This window comes from Parasteatoda tepidariorum, chromosome 6, assembly GCF_982258835.1.
Source record: "Parasteatoda tepidariorum strain Cologne lab strain chromosome 6, Ptep-v5.0, whole genome shotgun sequence".
NCBI classification, from domain to species: Eukaryota; Metazoa; Arthropoda; class Arachnida; order Araneae; family Theridiidae; genus Parasteatoda; species Parasteatoda tepidariorum.
Genome location: NC_141760.1, coordinates 98,538,144 through 98,558,109, shown reverse-complemented (window position 1 = coordinate 98,558,109; position 19,966 = coordinate 98,538,144). Strand labels below are relative to the sequence as shown.

Here is a 19,966-nt window from a genome sequence, read left to right as displayed (position 1 = left end):
CAGAATCAGAACTATTTTTACAAAATCAATAATTTATAACTAGATCTTTCACAATTCCTTAAAAAATGAAAATTTTACAAAAATAGTGAAATACTGTGATAATGCTGTGAAACATAGTGCTGTATAGAATGTGCTTGATCGATCTAGATCAGTGGTTACCAATTGGCGGCCCGCGGGCCACATCCGGCCCACGCAGCCTTTTTTGTGGCCCGCGAACTAAAATATATTACTAGTTGTCATTTTTTTTAGGACAATTTTCGTAAATATCTATATGGGTTTAAAATACTTTTCTTTTGTTTAAAAAAAAGAAAAGAAAAAAGAAGAAGAAAAAAAACTAATTTCTTCGTTTCTGTAAAATTTAACATACCAATGGTGCAAAATAAAAAATTTTCGAAGGTAAAAGTCTACTTCTTATTTTAATTTGTAATTCAATACTTTTGTTTTGTACAACTTGATAAAAATCTGACAGTAATATTTAATGTTCTATCAAACATAAAAGAGTCCTATATAAATTTTTGATAAAGATGCGGCCCGCCATTTGACTGGTGTTTTTAATTGCGGCCCCCGGCCTTATGTAAGTTGGAAACCCCTGATCTAGATGATAAACTGAGAATCCCTCTTTACAAATGTAAAAATATACTCTTCAAACATAATTTGTGTAGCAAAATTGAAAATTGTTTTTTTAATCTAAATAGAAAAAAATAAAGATAAAATTAACCTTAATCAAAAAAAAAAGTTAATTACAATTTTTATATGATTGATTTGCTTTTATTTTTCGATTGAGTTGCTTTATTCGATAGATTTACTATTTTTTATTAAATTATTTTATTCGATCGATTGACTGTTATTTTTCGATTTAATTATTTTATTCAATCGATTTATTTTTCTATTTCATTATTTTGTTCGATAGATTACTATTTTTCGATTTAACTATTTTATTCGGTCGATTTACTTTTATTTTTCTATTCAATTATTTTTTTCGATCTACAAATACATTAAAACTTCATCTTATTTTATCTTGAGGATAGGTAAAAAATTACGTAGCAATATCATTTTAAAACTGTAGTATAACAGCAGAGTATAGCAAATAAATTTTAAAAAATTCTAAAAAAAAAACAGAATTTTTAGTAAAATTGCATGTACTTGCACAGTTAGCTGTACAATTCTAAGGTCATTAAGAAAACAAATTCTTAGTGGCAGCAACATTTGCCAAAATGTATAAATCTTGGTTTTTATATTAAAAATATAATATATATAAAAAAAAGAACATTGTTTTACCTAACACGATTAATGCAATAATTCTAATATGTGTTAATAAGATCAAGTAGTTAGTTATACTAAAACTTTTAAATTGTTATACTTAAAGGGTTGGCGAAGTATTTGTGAATCTGTTCCAACTACCGTAAAATTTGGCAGGAATTGTTGAAACAGAAGGAATCAAAAACACAGAAAATAAGAGAGCATTTGTCATATTTACGACTCGTGCAAAAACTACTAAAATAATATATTTGACATCACATAAAATAGAAAGAAAAATTCTAAACTTAGATTAAAAGTGATTTGCCGCGTGATTAATTTTAGTTTTTACGCCTAAAGGTTTACTTGGCGCCAATTTTATATTCCCTTCACAATTTCACAACATTTTTTTCTTGACTATAACTAAATGTCTTCCTAACATCATAAATTCCGAGACTTTTTTTACGACTTCTAAGATTTTAATCGGATCGCATGTCCTGAAATTAAAGAAAAAAAATAAATAAATAAATAAAAGATAAAAGTAATATTCCATTTCATGAAAAATATTTTAGTTCATAAACAAATAAAAAGACACTTTTAAATAATACACTTGGAATAGTTTTATGGGAAACAACGATAAAAACTACGCGCTAAAGGAAAAGATAAGTCGGGGACATATTTACACAGCAAATATTTTTATTAAAAAGAACAAGAAAAATATTTTCAATAATGCTATTTCACATCATAATTCCTTAGTTTATTTTTACTTTACAGATCCAGCGACATCACAATAAACTATTACACGTGACATTGTGAAAAAAATTAAAACATAAAAATGAGACATTCATTCCATGCTCTAAATTATAGGCTCTCTTTGGAAAATGCGATTTCTTAGTTAACTCCAAATCTAAACTGAAACGGCGAACACCCCAGAAACATTAGATATCTTTTCGTGATTCCTCTCCAGATTTAAATAAATAAAATTTTACGAAGAAGTAATTATTGCATGATTGCCAATACACTGGAAAATTTATAACAAAAAACCTATTAACTAGAAGTTTTTTTTTTTTTTTTTTGAACTAAGCATTCTGTTATAATTTAATTTATAAAGGATGAAACGATACAAGCAACAAGAAGTTTTTCAATTCACATTCTGTCTATATAATCAAATTTCTTTATTACATACCAGTACAAATTGGCATAATTGACGCCTGCAGTTTTTAAATTATTATAACTATTATTCTTATTCAAATCTACTTATTTATGCCTAAAAAAAAACAAATATTTTATTATTAATTGATTTACGACTTAATATACGAAGATGTGTACAAAATTTTTTAAATCAAATATAAACGTGATGATCAAAAAAAATTTCACGATGCATTCAATCATTCGTTTTATTGCGTACCAATACTACAGGCATATCTCAAATATTATAATACGTACCATTTATTGCATTGAGGCATACTTAAATCAATAGAATTATTATATTTATTTATGCCTAAAACAAAAAAATGGAATTATATTCACCGTTTTCTTTAGATTTTACTTAGTGAGAAAACAATGCAGCAAAATACATATCAACTGAAATGCAATATGTAAAAGGCAACTCACCACAAAAACAATGAGAGGGGCATCAATATCAGTTGGCATATGATAGACTTTTACGCATCGCACACTTTCTCATCAGAAAAAAAAAAAGCGAATAGTAGATTGGATAGCATCCAAGCTATCCCGTCATAAAAATATCAGGGTTTTAAATAAATGAAGAGAAAAAAAAAAGCAGCGCAGTACTCAGAGGCATGACAACGAAAAATAGTCTTCATTTAATCAAAATAATAAAATTGTATATCTAATCCAGATGAAATGCTTCATGCAATGTCACAGATGCTAAATATGTTACGAATCAAAATTAAAATTTTACGAACTTATCTTGCATTTCTATAATTCCCTTTTTCACATCATCAGTTAACTTTTTGTTTTGCCCATAGCTTAAATTGCACTTTTCATAAAAGAAAAAAAAGTACTATTTGATATGCGCGTGTAAAAAATATGAACACAGTTCAAAAACGCACAATTCAAGTCACTTCCATTTTTTTTTTCTAATATTCATTTTGAGTATAATATTCATTTTGAGTATGAGAAATGAATAACATTCATTCATTTTCCTAAATACTCACTTTGAGCTATGCCTATTTCTTTTCAAAGACGTGTTTTTAGTTGAGACAATTTTTTTAAACATACATTTTAAGCTATATCCACTTTTTCCAAATACGTATATCAGGCTGAATTTATTTACTTAAACACGAGTTTTGAACTATTTTCAAAATAAAAAAAAATTACCAAGTAGACGACAAGCTTCACATGCTCACTTAATTTGAAATAAAAATTTGATTTTAAGTTTCGTCCAATTTACAATCTGCTACTGTTTATTTATTTAGAGAGAAAAAAAAACATTCATTTTGAATAAATCTTGCACTACTGATTAAATTTTTATGCGTTAAAATTTTCCTGATTAGTTTGAGCGCGCGTCCAAACTAAAGTATTTTAATTAATTAGGACAAATATTAATATAAATTACGAAATCAAACATAAATGTCTGGAGAAAAGAAGAAAAAAAAATATGCTTTTTCTACAATGGGTTCAAATATTTGATGTCAATCTCAGGTAAATAGAATCCTAGATTAGAACTGGTCGAATATTTGGACAAAATATATTTTTTAAAGTGTGTTAATGAAACCTTGGTCACCTGATTGGGAGGCGAGCGCTCTATCTCCTGAGCCACGGCGGCTTTCTCGCGATTTTTTTTTTTTTTTTTAACTGGCGTTGAACAGCGCACCCAATGAGTTTACGACTATCAAGGTTCCCTGCCTTGTAATTTTTAACTCAATCCAGAAGACGAGGGAACTCCTTGATCAATCATTGCGACTAACTAACCTTTTTGATGGTACTAACCAGCATTTGCTATGCATGGAGACTAAAACCTCCTGCAGTTAGCCCGACGACAAAAACCCATGATCCGTCTACCACAGAGGATATTTCAGATTAACAACGTGGTCAGTACGCGGCGGGTGCAGAATTTGTTTCAACAAGCTACAGTTGGAATTCGAACCTAGGTTACCTCATTAGCATGCGAGAGTTCTATCCCCTGAGTCACAACGACCCTCTCGTGGTGATTGAATGTAACATAATATAATATGATACTGAAATATAAATGGGTGATGAGCAATTAATATTACAAAATTCTCAAATAATGCCTGGCAATAACTGCTGTAAATATTGATTAAAAATAAAAACCGAAACCAAAAGTAAACAAGTCACATAATCACAAACAACTTGGGCTCTTTTCTTTGCCATGATGTATGATCACTTTTCTACCTACTTTATTAAGATGACGTCATTTAAATGATTTAATTTTCCTATTACTATATTTTATTATGACCGATTAATTTTTCCCATTTCTCTACTTTATTATAACCAATCTATTTTTCTCATTACTGTACTTTATTACAGTTATATTTATTTATTATCTCTATTCCTATATTGTATTATGACCGATTTATTTTTTCTGAAACTATATTTTACAATAACCGGTTTATTTCTCCCCATACCATACTTTACTATTACTAATTTATTTTTCCCATTTCTATATTTTATTATAACCGATTAATTTTCCCCATTACTATACTTTCCAACTACATCAGATTTATTTTTTTCAATAAAATAATGTTCCTACTAGACTCGATTTATTTTTCTCATGCTTCTTTTAGGTGGCAATGTCAAGATTCTTTGAGTAGAAGCCAGATCAAATAAAATTTGGATACGAGACAACACATTTTTTCCGCTGTTATTACTAAATATTTGTTAAGTATTGACAATTTAAGCAATGTCAAGGTTCTTTGGGAAAAAGCCAAATCGAAAAGAAAAAAAAAAGCTTATTCATTTTGTAATCTATATTTATATCTTGGGTGAGTTAATTGCCATCTCTTTCTAAATCTCTTGCAAGGTTTTCATTTAAATCAGCTAGCTTGCCAATTTCACTGGCAGAATTCAACTTGCACGCGTTGCTCGAAGGGGGCAGTCAACCGTTATTTCTGGAACCCTTTGAAACTAATAATACTCGTTCCTTTACAACACTCATATGAATAAGCAGAAATGGAAAACTTATTTCTAACAAGAAAACTGGATACTGTACACGTGAAGCAGTATAACGTTATTTTTTTTCAAAATATGCTTTAAAAACCACGGGTAGATTTTAGGGCACAAGTCAACCGTCTCCCCTAAAAAAATAAGTAAATGTTTAAAATTGGCAAGCAAATTTTTGGTTTAAGGTTGAAAAAATACTGGAAAAAAAGCAACAAAAAAAAACTTTCCCAGATGAAACGTAAAAAAAAAAAAAATTATAATAGTAATCTTAGATAAATTGTAAATATTTAAACATTAATATTTGATATTAAACAATTTACGATCGCAATCTAATTAAACTAATAGCATATAACTTTACAGTAATTATAGTTAGGATCTACGCACATTATAACTTACCGGTGAAAATTTAGATTTTGTTATTTTAAAAGTTAAACAATGTGCATGCTTAAAAAACAAATTTTGTTACGCAATACATTTCAAACAAAATTTAAATTAAAAATAACTGCAAATACATTGATAATAAATTAAAAAAATGCAATGTAAGATGGTTAAATTTTCATGAAAATTTAACCAGTTAGGGAAATCTTATTATTCATTTTCTAAAAGAAAATAGTAATTTATAATCAGATTTAAACCTTTTAACACTATTTGCACACAATTGATAACTTTTCATCAACAAACATAAAAAATAAAAACAGAATATTGTTTGCTATTTCCTAAACTGTGATGTGAAAAAAGGATCTTACATAAAAACAAATAAAACTACCTATCGCAATATATAGTACCTTTATTTTCAACGTTCAAACTCCTCATAGGTTGATCAAATAAAACCTTTAATGACCAATTGTTCCTATTCTTATAATATCGATTCGTCAAGTCACAAATGCGCAATTAAGCGTTCTTTCCCTAGCAATTAATAGCCCATTATCATTCTACTAGTACCAAGACTCCAATTTTGGACTATAGCTGTAGAATAGTGTAATTGGATAAATATAGACCTTTAAATCTGAAGTCACACTGTATAGGCATAATTGTTCATTAGCTGTAACTTTCATTGAAAGATCCAGTTTTGTATCTGAACAAGCAATAATTTTTCTTATTCTGAACAATACCAAGTTAAATTGCAAGTGGCTTATAAAAAAAAAAAAATAAAAAAAACATTTAGGCCATAGACAAAAAATTTTTTTGGTTTTATTACAAGACAAACCGGAGAATTACTGTGCTTAATAGGTTCAGATGGCAGAAATTGATTAGAATGGCCTTGGCTTTCAAAAAGCTGTAAAGTCTTAGAGGAAGACATTTTAACATAGGAATTGTTTGAGCTATAGAACTGTATCTGATCATGAACTTTTAAAGGAGTAAATTATTTTAAGAAAAAGAAATTCAAAAAAGGCCTTTTGCCTCTTCCAAATTAAAAAGAGGTTCAGCGAAATTAACTTTGTTGAGTTGAGTTGAACCTAGAGTTACAAAAAAAAATTCCAAGAGATTTTTTTTTTTTAAAGAAAAAACTTTTTTCAACCCTTGAATAGTGTGAAACAGCCTGTTTTGCAAGACTTGAATTTGTACAATAAGGTATTACCAATGAAAAGAATAAGACAGAAGATCAGCTGAAATTTCAGGTAATTAAAAAGGGAATCATATTTCAGAAAAATTTTGAACAGTTCCTGATTTTGTTCACATAGTCAATCAATTTTTTTTTTTAAAGTAATGTAATCTGTAACATTGTACAACAAAAATCGATTTTATGTTTTATAGAAAAGAAAATATGAGTCACGAACAATAAATATCATTTAAAAATAAAATTAATTTAATGCTGATTGACCTAAATAAAAAATCATACAATTTTCAGTTGCAGGACTTTTTATTTTTTGAAGATTAACTAGCTATAACCATCCATGTCGTCATTAAGGGGTAAATTAAGCATGATATGAACAAAATTTAGCCACAAATATGCAAAATAGCGAATAAAAATTATGACTAAAGAATGAGAATAACAGCAAATTTGCTTAGGTCATTTACCATATCTATTTTCTTATACACTAACGTTAACTGTATAGCTTAAGAATCAATAACAAATTCACAATATTTAAATAAAATCTTCAATATTTTTTTATTGATGATTTACAATATTTCATTGAGGTTAGGTTTTCTATAAGAATTACTTGCATTAATTTTGGGGAAATTAACATTGTACAACTTACATGAGGCTGGGGGCCACAATAAAAACACAAATCAAATGGCGGGCTGCAACTTTCTCAAAATTTTATGTAGGACTCTTTATGTTTGAAGGAATATTAAATATTACTGTCATATTTTTACCAAGTTGTACAAAACAAAAGTATTGAATTACAAATTAAAATAAGAAGTAGATTTTTAATATATTTGTCAATAATATTTTTAACAATATTAAATAACTTTAATGAACACCTATGTATTAAACAATTAATGTGCAACAGACATCTAATTGTTAAGATATAAAACTTTGAAAAGGTTGGTATTAAAACTTACATAGTAGCACACCAAATGTTCAATGAAAAAATTAAGGTTTGTCTTCTGCAACCACTAGAGAATAAATATTTACATTTAAAATTTACAAATGTGTGTGTAAATATTTTCGTCTTAAATGAGTGGTTTCAAAAAGTTAATTCCATAAGAATTTCTTTGATAAAATTTCTGATATTTACATGCTAAATTATATTCACAAAATACAAAAAAATGAAATAAAAAGTGCAACATACACAATTATTTTTGTATTTAAATAAATATTTTCTTGGATGCAAAACCTGAGAAAAAATTTTTTTTGCACTGCTGTTATGTTGAATTTCACAGAAACGAAGAAATTAGGTTTTTATTAACGAGAAAAGTATTTTAAACCCATGTAGATTTTTTACAAAAATTGTCCGCAAAAAATGACAACCAATATAATTTAGTTCGCGGCCCGCCAGTTGGACACACCTGCTATACAACTATCCTAAATCAACAGGCATATAAAATGTAATAAAACAACCAAGTAGATACATTTTACACAAAATATTAGTTACTTTTACATTAGAACTTTCTTTTTTATGTTAAATGTTTTGTAAGGGAAAATATGCATAGTAGTGGTTGCATAATAATACTAAGATGCATAGTTTAGAAAACCACAAGATTTACATTTTTCAGAAAAATACATTCATTTAAAACATAAACTTGCATTTACAGTTTTTATCACAATTCTATGAATTTCTTTAAAAAGTTATCTCTGACTACCCCCTCCCTTCACGGACCAACAAACATTAAACTTTATGAAAGCCGCTCAAGATTTTGATAAACAGCAAACAAGTATTATAAACGTTATGAAAGCTACTTGAGATTTTGATGATGACTCTGTATTCAAAAATATCCCAAGAATGAAAGAACTACTATAAAACTCCAATATGCATATAAAAAATGTCAACATTTACAAACCTTACAATAAGAGTAAGACAAGTGCTTTACTGCTTTCTGTTCTACTTTGGCTAAGAAAGAACTGTATCAAGTTAACATCAAATTTTTACAAACAAAAAATAAAGTTTGAATGATGTAATGCTTCAGGGACAATTCTTGCTTCGATAGAAAGCTTAGTTAAATAGCAATTGCACCACACTCAAATGTCACAAAATCATCTGACAGCCAACGGTTTTTGAGTGGGCCCACTTGAAACAAGGGTAAAGGTTCTTTCAAAGGTAAGTTTTTTCTAAACTTACTGAAACAGAGCAATAAGTTTTACTTCAAAAGCGAAATAATTGTGAATTATTGCCGTTTAAACAAAAAACTATTTGTAAATTAACCTGAAATATAATTTAAAATTTTACTCAGGAACTAAATCTGTATAAATACAATTAAAAAAAACTTTGGGAATTTATTTTTGGTTTGGATATAATTTTAAGTAACAATCTGTCATTAAGAAATAAAAATAAAAGCATAGAAATTTAAAATCTCCCAAAAATTTTTCATTCCCGCCATTGTAAGAAAACAAATTATAAATAATTACCAAATATATTTAACTTTTACATTCGAAGCAAATTTTGTCGGTCACTCAGGAACAGAAATTTTAACTATTTCTGAATGGAAAAAAAAAAGTCCAGGTTTTTGATGAAAAACCTGGTTTTTTGGTTAAAAAAAAACTCCATTAAGCTGAACTTTTGAAGAAAAAAAATCTTGAATAAATAAAATAAAAAAAATACAGGTTTTATTAAACTGTCAGCAGTCAACTGCCACAGGTTACCAAGTTAAACTTTACTATTAAAAATAAGGTTATTGGTTAAAAGTTTTATTCATAATATTCATAGTTTATCACATTGTTTGTCTCCTAAGCTTAATTTGCCTACAGGTCACAAATATGTTAGGAATATTTTCATATTGTGATCTGCCACACCAACAACAAAGGCCAAGGCACCAAATGATTTTTTGTGGAAATATTTAAAAGAAAAAAAAGTAGAGGTTTGCCCAGGATTGGCTACGAGTTGCCATTATTCTGCCACAGATCAGGATTCAGAAATCTCCCAAATATATTTATTCATAGTCAAAGCACAAGTCCATGCACATTATCACAATTAAATTAACCATGAGAATGAATTTTCTACATTCATTATCTGCATAATTACAATCCATAATGAAAACAAAATAAGTGTAGCAATATGATACAATAGTTGTTAGTGCCCAAAAGCAGTAAGACTGAAATAGACAAGAAATAGTTCGCAAAAAAGTTTCAAACTTGAATGCTTTTAAATTTTTTAATAATTATCAATTACTTATAAATAACTGTCAGGGGTGATTGTGAGCCCAAGTCAAAATTCCGGAAAATTTCTCGAGTTAAAAAAAAACGGTTTAAATTGAAAAAAATTTAAACTAGGTTTTTTTTTCCTTTTTCTCAATATTTCTTAGTTTACTTAAAATATATTTAAAATTTTACACATACCTATACCATTTACACATACCCATGATAACCTGGAGAAATAATTAAAATTTACAAATATGTCTTTCTTTCTTGAGTTTATGATTATAACAACTATTTACTGATAAAAATAAATTAATATTAATCATGAATATAAGCCTATAAAGTATCTCTCTGTGCTCTCCCTTACAAACAAATAAAATAAACTGTGTTTTTAAGTTCATCCTTTGAAAATTTGATTTCCGGAAACTTCTGTGATCAATAATTTTTTGAAACGTCTGGACCTTCGATATCCGGAAATCCGGATTTTTTCCGGAGCACAATCAGCCCTGAACTGTGATAAAATTTTTCACTATTTTCAAATTAATGAAAACAGTTTTACTAATATTTTTAATGAATAAAAAGACGGACAGATAGACGAAGCAGAATTTTAAAGATTTAGAACAAAAATGACCGGGAGCTAACATCTACCAATAAGTGAGCCTGGTTGGTTTTTATTTCTCTTATAATCAGCATGCCTAGTTTAAGATTGCATTTATATAATTAAGAGTTTCAATGTTCGTCCTGTTTAAATTCTTCCTAATTACTACTTTTCTTAATTTGTATTTGCTTGTTGCAACCTATTTTAATAACATAATAAACCATTTTACAGGGATATAACAAAACACATTGCACTATAAACATTACTTAAAGGTTAAGTTTGCTAGGAGCTTATACTAAGAGTACTTACATACAGCCTACAATAAACTATACTCTCCTCAGAGCAATTTGAGCTGGACTCTGAGTTCATTTCATCTTAATTTTTTTTAATAAGGAAAATTCTTATAAAACTAAGAGTGAAATTTTATTTTTAAAAAAAATTATAAAGCAGAAGAAAAACTGGAATTACAATATTCATAGATGTGAATTCTAACTGCACCAGTATGGAAGATTCTTAGCTTTCGGTAAATTTATTTTACGACAAAAATAAAGCTGAAATATGAAAAAACAAACCATGAAATAAAAAAATAAACTGAAAGAAAACTAAACAATTTAAAAGACTACTAAGACAGGCTATATCACTTAACTAGCTGAACAAAAAAACATGCATTGAAGAAGTTAACTTACAAAATATAAGCCGAAATTTTCAAGCTGAACAGCAATTCATCCAACACATTAATAATGAAAGTCAACTTCTTAAATATTTCACATAAAAATAGAGAAAAAAACACGAGTTCAACCTTTATTTCTGACGTATCTTCGATGTCGCGAAGTTATTCTTTGGTTACTTTTCAGACAAACAAGCAACTGTCCAACAAAAATGATGTGGATTACTGTTTACTATCAATTAATCAATTGTTCCAACATCTTTCACAATAACGCTTTCTACTACCTATTTCTGTAGAAATAAATCAAAAACGTTTCACTCCAATCACAATTTCTCTAAGAACCATCCTTACTTTATGCGAGAATTCGTAAATGAAAACTAGAAGAGGCGAATGAGATCCTCCCGATTGGTAAAATTTAATTTAGGTTCGATTTTTAATGCTTGAAATTACGTCAAAGAAGTAGGAAAGATTTGCGTGGATAAATCTACTCTCCAGTACAAAGCATTTCGTTTAAAGAAATTCTAATTGAACACGGTTTGCGTGGTAAAAAGAGAATATAAATTTGATGAACAATTTTCCTGCGGAAAACTTGCCCAACAGGCTCTTCTTTTTTTCGGTGCGTAAGCCGCATTAACTTGGATTGGCTCTTAAGACAATTGATGAAGCGATTGATTGATGCATGTTGGGCAGAGTAGAGGTGCGAGAGTCGGTAGGTAGGTATTTCATTAACTTCGCAAAAACTGCACAATGGGCTATTGGCAACGGGCTGAGAAGCATCCCTGTGTATGATCCATACCATCACAATTTTGATCCTCTGCAGCGGGAATTTCACCGCTTCGGTAGCCCGAAGACTTGCATGTGAAGTTGGGCACTTTATGGTAACAGTTTAACTAGGACCAATACCGCACACCTTAGGTCCCTATTCAGAGTGATCCAAGCGGTCACTCATCCGCTCACTTACTGCAGCTAGTGATCTGCTGAGAACCGTGTCTTAATGAGCAGTCCACTGCAGGACGTGATCGCACATGCAAACCGCATACTAAGAAATTTTCTCTGCGTTCAAGACATTGTTTGTTAATTTGGAACTATAAACGATGATCTAATAGTTGTAATATATTCTCTGAAAAATCTCACCACGTTGTTATTGTTGACCTCTCCGAATTCAATTGCACAATTTAATTAAGCGAAGAATAAAACAAAATTCTATCGAAATCTGACAAATAATGGAGAGGATGGACCAATTCCAATGCGCGAGTCCAATTTTAGAGAGTAATAAATTAAAATATGTCACCATAGCTCTCCTTAGTTTTACTCGAAAGAAGAAAAAAAATTATTATATATTAAGCGTGTGGTGGCTTGGTTTGCTTACCTTCAAATGAGGTGAACCGGGTTCAAGTCCCACAGGTGGCTGGTCGATAATAATTCTGCATCGGCCACAGTGCTGGCGTAAAATATCCTCAATGGTAGACGGATCTTGAATTAGAATCGCCTTGATGATAGGCAAGCCATACGAAATTTCCTCTCCATGTAACACAAATGCGGTTTACTTCCATCAAAAAGTCCTCCACGAGAGAAAAATTTTCGTCAATTCTTTATACAGAAGTTTCTTTTGTCACCAATATTACATTACTGCGAAGTTTAACATTAAAATCGGATCGGCTGTACAACGACGCTTATAATGTATATAAAAAGTTTTTTTGGTAAAAATTACCGTTGTTTCCATGCAGGCAATAGTTTCTATGTATCAGGGTAAGTCTATATCCTGAAACACTAATGAAGAGCGAGATCACTATATTGTCCTTTGAAAATTATCGGACTTTCCAAAAAAGCTCATGTTGGCATTTTCCTGGAGCACATCTGCTTAATTACTTTAAAAGAAATAATTATTCAATTTGGGTTTTTTCATGGTTTTTAATTTTTAAACTCAGACAATGGTTAAAAAAGTTGTATAGTAATCGATTTGTCAAATTCTGAATCATGGTAGCAAAAAACCTGGGTCGGCAGTTCGTCGACGGTCATAAAATTAAATTAAATATGTCTTTATCAGACATAAGAGTATTTGAATAAAGATGGGTTGCTTACATTACTTTCTCGTTTTAACTTGGATGTATTCAAATCAAAGATGATTGATCATCTTTCAGACAATTAAAAAAAATTTTAATTAATCTATTCAAAAAAATGTTCTTTTTTTGTCTGAAATTTTTGATGTAGATACTATTAAGTATAGAATTATAATAAAAGAAATTTTCTACCTTTTGCACTATGAAAATTATTTCATACAGTTTAATATCCTGTTATGCCATAACGAAACTTAATAAAAGTTTGAATACTTAAGAGACTGTGTACTAATTTATTACTCTACATGCTAAAGAGATTTTTTGTTTTGATTCATTATGCTTTAAGAAGTATGTTTGATTCTACTCAGTTCTCCAGTAAGAATTATATCTTTTCCTATAAATATGCGTTGCTTATTAAAATGACGAAACAATAAAGAAAGTAAATTAATTTAAAGTTTTCGATTTTAGAATATTTATCATTTTTTACACATTGGATTCTGTTACTATTGTGTGGTAGGAATTAGAAAACAAGAACTAGATTATGTTGTAAAAGTTGATATTAAATATTTCATGATTTAGTTTATTTCATGGAGGATTTTATGCTACATCGCTATGTATATTTATTAAAATAGATTTTATGTATATTATTGAATTAATAATACTAACATATAAAAATTAATCTTAACTTTTTTTTCTTCAGTATATTATATATATTTACGATAGAAATATTAAATTATCTTCTCTTCATTAATATTTGCATAATAAAAACGGCCTACATATCATACAATTTTTTTTAGTTTCTATATGCTGAGAAAGATTTTAAACAATTGTTTCTGACAAGGCACTATAGATATTATATTATACGTGAACTATTTCAAATCACTTATCTGAATAAAATTAATAATTCAGTTTAACCATTTATTTTTTTTGCTAGTGCTTTTAATTCAAGCGATGCGATTATTTTATTGTAGAGAATTGCATGGCAAACGTACGCTACATTTATTATATGGAAAAAAATGGTTGAACAAAACTTTTTTGGTATCATTTGAAAAGAATTTCTTTCTAGAAATCTTATCGAAGGAATTATTTTGAAATGTTAAACAATTATATAAAAATTAAATTATAAGTTATAGTTTTCTGTAAACGTGTAATGACTAAATCTATTTGCAAAACTTGCTTACAACGTTATTATTATAATTAATTTGGAAATCGAAATGTTTCCGAACGATGAAAATCGAATGATCTATTAAAATTTAACAAAAATCTTACCTAAAGAATTTCTCCAAAGACAGTCGTCCATTGTAAATTGTAATCTTGGTCACGGCAATAAAGACACACACAACCCATAAATTTTACTTACATAAAAAGTACATAAAATTTTTGACGTAATTATTACAATTATTTTATCTGAGTATTGACGTACATATTATCTAACCTTCATCAAAATGTAATAATAGAAGAATGCAACTATTCGGACCCTAGCTGATGCTGAGTTTTGATCAATATAACAGTAGTAGTTAGTAACAGTAGTTAGATAAAGTTAATAATTCAAAAGTGTTCCATATCTGTTATAAAATGTCTACCGGAGAGCAGTGGATGGTTTAATGGATTAAACGCTTAAGCCTCTCAATGATATATTTACATATAGCGTTGTAAAATCTCATCGATACAAATTAAAGTTCAAGGATGTCGTTTTCTACAGTACTGTGGTAGACAGTAGTTGTATCAGTACAGTATAGTATCCTCGGTAGAGTTATAATATATCCACATGGGTTAGGAGCTGCCATCTGTTTAACCATGGTATTATTTCGTGATTTTATTCTCGATACGACTCAAATGAGAATACTTTTCATCAGCAAGTCTTCCACGAAGTCTAGTTAGTCTAAATGCTTCATCTTGTCTTCTAGGTTGGGTTTATTATTATAGGACTACGAAGTTGAACATTGATAGTTGTCAACAGTTCAATGCCGGTCCTAAAATATTTAGCCTACAGGAAAATCGAAATAAGAAATAAACTTTGAAAATTCAGTCTTATCTGCGAAATTGAAAGGTTCTTTACTTGGAAGGGCAGGCAATTTAGATCGAAGTATTTACCCTCATTCCTAGCAGAAATCTAAAAAAAAAAAAAAAAAAAAAAAAAAAACAGAAATCTAAAAATTGCATGATATGTGTCATCAAGATTTATTTTATTAATTACATAAAAAAAATCAAAACGTTCAGTCCGGTAATTTCATGAAGCGTATTCTTAATGAATGCGTGAACAAATATTTCAAAACCTAATTTTGTGCACAGCTCTCTCTCTCTCTTTACTGCAAATTGTCCGATTGTAGTGCCAAATAGAAATGGAGTATTAGAACTAACTATGTTTGTACTTTTAGTGAGATAACGTGAATCGCGTCAATTCGCCATAGGACAATGGGTCGTGATACAATTCATCTTGGGCACAATTTGTCGCTCGCACAAATCGTCACTGGCACACCTCGGTCGCAACGGCAATTTGTCGCAGGCTCAACTAGAGCACAATTTTTTTTCCTAAATAATAAAAAAAAACATTTTTCTGCTTAAAAATTTTATGTATTGACGAAATTTATTAAAAGATAATTTAAATTTTCGATCCAGAAATCTATGCATTATATATAGTACAAATTGAAGTTTCTAATTAAATTCTCTACGAAATGTTTTTTTAAAACTTTCAATTTAAATCATGAAATAAATATACTATATAGCTATTTAGCAATTATAAATTTTAAAATACGGAAAAAAAACACAAATTGTTTACAATATATTGGTGTGAAAGTAATACACCGATTATAGAGCACGTGCTTTATCGAAAAAGCAGTAATAAATTCCTAATTTTTTTGTACCATTATAACATTTAATTGTATTGAAGATGCTTTCAAATGTTAATTAAATTATAATTTTTAAATTATAATTTTTAAATTAAAATAAATAAATAGATAGAAATTAATAGCAATTGTACAGAATAAAAACTTAATTTTTTTCTTCCCAAAACGGCTCGTGGCAGCACACAAATTGCAATAAAATGTCTAGAAATTAACATTAAATATCTAAAATAAAGCTTGCGAAAGATAAAATCTCCTTTTTTTTTAATAATTATCCACCTCCAAAAGCACAGCAGTCTGCTACCATTTTATAATTTTAAACATATCTCAGCAATCCACTTACTTAGTAAAAGGATGGGAATAAGGCTGACTCGAGGAAAAATCGCTCATGTATCATGTGACTATCTTTGCAACACGGAAAAGGGGATTAACTCTCTCGACATAGATTTGTCCTCTCAGATTGTTACTTACAAATGGGCGAATGAGTATGAGTAATGCTTATACAAGAAACCAAGCTCTCTTTAGTTTCATTTTTTAAAAATACAAAAAAGATTGCAGTAGTTCTTAGCACCCAGCTTATGTCTTGAAAACGATGTACTACATTGGTTGTAAAATATTATTTTAATTAGCACTAAACTTGACTTAGCAAAATATTTGTATCCGTCCAAACATATTTGTGGCAATAAATATATTGTCATTCGTGCTGTTAAAAATATTCTAGTGTCCAATAATTTTTTAAGCTTAATATAATTAATTCACCGAGACATATTTGTAATATTTTTCCCCTCATTTTTCTGTCATTTAATTTCAGTTTTTGCAACGGTTGTTTCTTAACTACAAAAAAAAAAGTTCCTCAAGTTAGCTATCACATACAATAAAAGACTTTTACAACAGACACTATGAGTGACACTATGACGGAAATTAGGGTTTATAAGGGTGTGAGACCAGTAAAATTCTATTCTAAAACAAAAACTTTTAAAAACAAAATGAAAAATAGAATAATCTAAATATATTTATTAAACATAACATCAGATTTTTACGCACTGCTGTTCTATATCAATGATTCTAGAGGTATTTGTAAATGGAGCTGCATAACGCAAAAGACGATAGAAAGATAATGAAATAGTATGCTGACATTCAGTGAAAACTTGATATAACTAGCTGGCAGGGACCGATCAAGACAAATTCAGGCCCAAGGCCCACCAAATTTTCCGGGCCCCTTACAAAATGTTTTGAAATTAAATTACTGAAGAGTAGTCCTAGCAATAAAAATGAATCTATTGAACTGCGTGATTCAAGAGACACATTCTGAGAAATTTTGAAAGCAGACACTTGAATATTATTTTTCTAAGATAAAGTTTACCTATCTATAAATTAAAGCAAAATATAAAAACGACAAAATGATGTTATGTCTAAATAAAAATAGCTTGGTGACGCAAACAATTAAAATCAGTGATTTTTGCTAAAAGTCACTGTTAAGCTGAATTATTCTTTATTGTAAGCTATAATTATTTTTTATTTAGTACTTAAACCAACCCAAAGCTAGCCCATCTTTCATTAGACTTTTTACTAATTTTTGAGTCCCCTCAGAAATTGTGGGCCCTAGGCCCATGCCTATTGGGCCTAGGCGACAGTCAGGCCCTGCTAGTTGGGTTTATTGAGTGAATTCCGCTATTACAACTAATTTCCAGGCCACCGTCAAAACGGTAATATTGAAGATTCAAAAATTTTATGTTTAAATCGAGTTAAAAAAACTACTATACCCTTCAGCTATTTCGGCAAAAAAATTTTTTTTACATACATTTGTTTCTTGGTATTTAAGTGAGCAATATTATACAAAAAAGATTAATACTAATTACTAGTACCAATACGAAAAAGCAATAAACGAATATCGCTTCTTTCTTACAATTTTAACTCCTTATTTTTATAAAACAATGTAAGTACGACTAATGGCTAAGTAATACTCTTCTTAACAAAGGAAAAATTCTACTGACACTTTTAAAGTTACAGCCATGCATTAAAAAAAGAATGCAACTTTTTGTTGAGCATATATCTATTCCTATTAGTATAACAGGCATAAATCCATAAAATCATATAGTTATTTTCCCAAATGTCAAATTACTATTAAAATCAGCATTCAGTGTTATCTATGACGTCAAAATGTATGGCATTTTATTTTATTTTCATCTAGCAAAAACTTTACAATATTGGTTGCGATATATTATTTTAGTTAGCATTAAATTTGGCTAAGTAAAATATTTGTTCCCTCTTCACATATTTGTAGCAATAAATATATTTTACCTGCCATCCGTACTGTTGAAAATATTCTACAGTATCCAATAATTTTTTTAAGCTAAATAATTCACCGAGACATGTGTTTAGTACCTTTTTCTCCCATTTTTCTTTCATTTAATTTGAGTTTTTGAAAGCGGAAGATTTTTAATTAAAAAAAAAGAAGAAAAAATTGCTCAAGTTAGATATCACATATAATAAAAGACTTTTACAACAGACACTAAAAACGCCTTATCCTACAAGTTAGGGCTAATAAGGGTGTGAGACCAGCAAAATTTCTATCGCCCAAATGACAAATTACTATTAAAATCAACATTCACTGTTATAGATCACGTCATAAGGTACGGCATTTCATTTTCTTCCAGCAAGAAAATTGGTACGTTTTGGTAAGCTTCTCATCATGGGCATGTCTTGCTGCTCAGTTTTGAGTTTCAAGATTAAAGCTCAAAAAGTTTGCTAAAATCTGTAATAGATTACTTTTTTCAGAGAGCGTTGGGACAATATTTCAAATTTGGGGTTCTAGCTCAATGAGTTAGCTAAAGTCATTCATTTTACTTTATTTTTATTTAGATAATTGCTCTTGGAGTGTGGACTATCAAACATATTCAGTTTGTTGACGGTAGTATCAGTAGCGTAGCTAGACTCTCAGGGACACACAAACCTTTGAAATCAGATACCTATAAGTAATAAAATATCTATTTAACTGAAAAATATTTTGGGGTTTTTTTTATACTCTGGGAGCCCCAAGACTTTTCCCCTGGCAAACTTTGTGATCACAGCTAAAACGTGTTTCAGGCAATATTCTAGAAGGGGTTAAAAATATTTAGAAGGCTAATGATTATCCACAATAGAATAACGCTTAGGGGCAAAATTCCACTTTTTTGGGGAGGGGGAATGGAGGGAATCTGCAAGGTATTGGGCTAACCTTCACAAGCAAAATTGGAACTTGAGGATTACAGATAAAAATATAACAAATATTTATGTGGGCTAACAATTTAAGGCATAAAATTAACTTTGTTTTCGTTCACCATAAGATAAAGCGTTTTTTTATTGGGGGGAAGGAGGACGCTGAACTAATAAACATTAATTGAATCTGTTGGTACACGAAACTATAATCTTCAACAGGCAAGCAAGTCTTGGGCAGTATTTAAAGTATCGGGATCTATCGTAAAATTTAACTAAATGTTAAAAAAGTGACTATAGCCATAACAAGTCGGTAGGTGACGGGTTACTACACTCTTTAGTGGGCTAATGTGCGATGGTAAACTATTTCAGTGTTATGGATCAAAATTTTTCAAACCTTGTTTTTAGCTAAAATTATTATGGTATCGAGGTAATGAAACATATGCTTAGTCAAAATAGGCAAACAAAAATTTTATATGAAATTCT

General features: G+C 29.2%; 1 protein-coding gene across 4 annotated transcripts in view; it reads right to left on the bottom strand.

The window, feature by feature from the left end:
* Positions 1–11,666, bottom strand: part of LOC107438623 (ectonucleoside triphosphate diphosphohydrolase 5) — a 43,357-nt gene extending 31,691 nt beyond the window's left edge. The window contains exon 1 of one of the 4 annotated variants that reach the window (XM_087166241.1): positions 11,518–11,666. The gene's annotated coding sequence lies outside the window, so the exon portion shown is untranslated. Of the gene's footprint in view, positions 1–2,682; positions 2,733–2,850; positions 2,915–11,404 lie in introns of those variants that run through there. The other 3 variants (XM_087166240.1, XM_016050949.5, XM_071178352.2) reach the window with 3 other exon arrangements.
* Between the last annotated feature and the right edge of the window lie 8,300 nt (positions 11,667–19,966).